Raw genomic sequence first — 3,841 nt, forward strand, 5'->3', positions numbered from 1 at the left:
TATGCATTTATTATTCCTCCTCATGATTTAAACTAAAAAAAAACCCTAAGTCAAGTCAAGGATGTTTCCCTTCTCACCGTTATTTACAAAGACAGGTCTATTCTTCTAAAATAAACCAAATATTGCTCAGACAGGAGCCTGGACAACTTGTGTACTGTGAATCATAATAATATTTTTTATTTCATACTTCTAATCTGTGGACCACTTAGATTAACTGTCAATGTCTCTGTAAAAGAATAAGTGAAGTATTGTTTGAAAGACAAAGATTCAGAAAAGTGATAACTGAATAAAGCCAACACCACCAGCACAGAACTCTGCTGTGCATTTACTCTACTAAAGACATCAAGAATGCTGCAGAAAAGCATATTAGTAAGATAAGCTAACTTTAGAAACATTCTTCCCTTCATCCTTATCTTCCTGGTTTAGTCCACCTAGGACCTCTTTCATTTGTTCCTCTTTCACTTTGTATGAGAGAGACAGTGCAACCACCTGTGTGGCTTGACTTGCTGTATTGCAGATGTTTGACCAGAGGTCATTGCCAAAACTGATAAGGCACAAGATATGTGGTTTTCCTGCTTACTCCTCTTTAAAAATAAAATACATGTGTATCCTGCCTCAGTACTACTGCAGTGGGTAAAAATATGAGATAGACAAAATAGAGGATTTGTTCAGAGATGTTCAGATCCAAAAGAATTGACTGTTATAGTAGCAGGCTCTTGTAATGCTTCTGTGATATGAGGTAGCAGCAAGTCGAGAAGCAGTAATATCTAATTTATCCCAACAACTGAAGACAGGCAAATTTGAGATTACTTCTCCTTGACTTACCATGCTTGAGTGAGGTCTCTAACCAGAGCTCAATACAGAAAAATGGAATACATTTATTTTTTGATTGAGAGTTTTAAGATCTTCATAGAATCATAGAACAGCGTGGGTTGAAAAGGGACTGCAATGATCATCAAGTTTCAACCCCCCTGCTGTGTGTAGGGTCGCCAATCACCAGACCAGTCTGCCCAGAGCCACATCCAGCCTGGCCTTGAATGCCTCCGGGGATGGGGCATCCACAACTTCTCTGGGCAACCTGTTCCAGTGTGTCATCACCTTCTGTGAGAAAAATTTCCTCCTAACATCTAACCTAAAGCTCCCCTGTCTCAGCTTAAAACCATTCCCCCTTGTCCTATCACTATCCACTCACATTAACAGCCGTTCCCCCTCCTGTTTATACACTTTCTTCAAGTACTAGAAGGCCACAATCAGGTCTCCCCAGAGCCCTCTCTTCCCCAAGCTAAACAAGCCCAGTTCCCTCAGCCTTTCTTCCTAGGAGAAGTGCTCCAGCCCTCTGATCATCTTAGTGGCCCTCCTCTGGACCCGCTCCAAGAGCTTCACATCCTTCTTGAGCTGGGGGCCCCAGGCCTGGACGCAGTACTCCAGATGGGGCCTCACAGGAGCCAAGTAAAGAGGGACAATCACCTCCCTCTCCCTGCTGGCCACCCTTTTTTTAATGCAGCCCAGAACACAGTTGGCCTTCCGGGCTGCAAACGCACACTGCTGGCTCATGTCCAGCTTCTAGTCCACCAGGAACCCAAGTCCTTCTCCACAGAGCTGCTCTCAAGGTGATCTTCTCCCACTTTGTATAAATACCTGGGATTTCCCTGGCCCAAATCCAGCACCTTGCATTTAGTAAGGCCTCCCATCACTGTGATCAAATTGTGTTCAGTGCATATGCAATTTATTCCTTTTCAGCACTTACCAAAAGCGTATGCAGAGGCAGGGTCAACCATCTCACACAGCTGTCCAAAAGCCTATACCATGCTGACATTATGTGGTACAAACCCACTAAGTCTCTTAGCACAACGACACTTCATTCCACCTCTTTTCTATTTGCAGACAAGTCTGTTCTTTGAAAAGAAATCAAATATTACTTTAGCGATCTTACAGGAATGTGGAGTTGAACAAAATAGATGGGATCTGGGGAAAAATGCTCTTCCAAATTATTAAGGTGAGCAGTTGGAAGAAGGGAATTTTGTTTCTCCCCAAGGCTAAAAAACTGCAGTAGCCACTTACTCTGCATGTAATGTTTTTTCTTATCTTAAGCTGTCATTTTGACTATTAGAGAAATATTCTGCCTTTGTCAGCAAAGTTTCACAGAATACTAGATCCACAAGTACCTGTTTGCTTGAAGAACATAATTCACTTTCAGGAAAACATTTTTGACAGAATTTCCAGTAGTAGATAGAGAATGTGAATGCCTCTAATCTTAGATATCTTAGTCCATGATTTCTAATTCTTTCTGAGTGGTTTGTTAGGAGGGAGTGGAAAGCATTTATTTTTATCTCTTTTTAAGCTTGCTTCCATTGAGAACTCAGAAAAAAATGTATCCAAAATTACTTATGACTTCAACTCTTTTCTTGTTTCCTCAGAAGATTAATTAGGTAAACAAATGCCTATATAAGCATTTCTCTGGATGTGATACCAGAAGTCACAACATGTGACTTCTTGACTTTTTTGAAAAGGCAGTGTGGTCTTTGGAAACTGATCTGGATTTTGGGTTGACTGAATGGTGTACTTTTGTTGTCAGAGCTACTGACCAGAATGGACATCCACTCAGTCAAAAATCTTCCAGCATGTCTTTCTCAGCCAGTTGAATTTTCTTTGTTGAAGCTGGCACTACTATTCTTCATAGTTTGTGAAAGGGAGAAAGGGCAAATCAAGAGAATTTGCCTAGAGGATATCTGATATTTGCACATATCCCAACTGTTTCATTCTCCTCAATATCCCTTTGCATCCTTCCTTTGCCTTTCACCTACCAACTTCTCAGACAGACACACATTCATACATTGATATGCCCTCCAGCTTTTCTCCCTTGTGATCATCTTCTTCTCAGCCATGCTCTCTGTCACTTTCCTCGTTGTAAAATCTCTTTCTCTGCTGAAAACAGCTTCTCCTTTACTTTTGTCCTCTCTCAAGTGGCTGGGACCAGTCCAATTTCTTTTGGCTTCAAACCCCGCATCTGCCCGATAACTGCCTACAGAATTTTTCCTCAGCCTCTCTTTTTTCTCCCTCCAGTACCTCCATATCCAATACAACATCTATGTCATTTGTAGCAATTTGATGCAATGTAATGTGTCATGTCTTATGAATGAAGTGTGAACATGCGAATAAGAACAAGAGAAAAGAGGCATATTTGGGATTTTTATTTATTTAACTGTGAATACCAAGTATCCCTAAGGAAAAGAAGAGAGTGGTTTTAAAATGACCTCAAAATATTGTCTATGTGGTTGTAGTATTCTTACTTTGTGCTACTGTATAAAAGGTATCATCAGAGATACAATCTAGAAATTAGGCTGATACAGACTTGGGTATAATCAGTATGTTACTTTTAGAAATAAATTATTGAAAAAATGACATCAATTTCTGATAGTTTAGTAAAAGACATTGTCTTGTTAGAGCAGGTCAGTATTTCTGTTCTGATTAAAAATTAAAGATAAGATTTTGATCAGAGACACGGATTAGTTTATCTAAAAAATCATTGTTATGTTATGCTGTATTGGAGTTTCATGATCGTGTTTTCATTATTAATTGGCCCTTGCATGGGATGTGATGCACCAAGAGCTCTCTTCCCAGCAAAGGAAGGCATCCCAGAGTATTATGTACTAAAGAGGACATATGGCAAGAGATTCCAAACCTGAAGAACAAGTGGGCCATTTGTCAACTGAGTGGGCCTGGAGTATTCTGGTTTTTGCACTGACGTTTTTGGGTTATCGGGTATGGAGTTTCTAAATTCGAATTTAAATCTTTTCATAGAGCACAATTGTTGTGACCTGTTATTTTATTTATTAAAAAA

The sequence above is a fragment of the Meleagris gallopavo genome, chromosome Z (genome assembly GCF_000146605.3).
Source record: "Meleagris gallopavo isolate NT-WF06-2002-E0010 breed Aviagen turkey brand Nicholas breeding stock chromosome Z, Turkey_5.1, whole genome shotgun sequence".
NCBI lineage: Eukaryota > Metazoa > Chordata > Aves > Galliformes > Phasianidae > Meleagris > Meleagris gallopavo.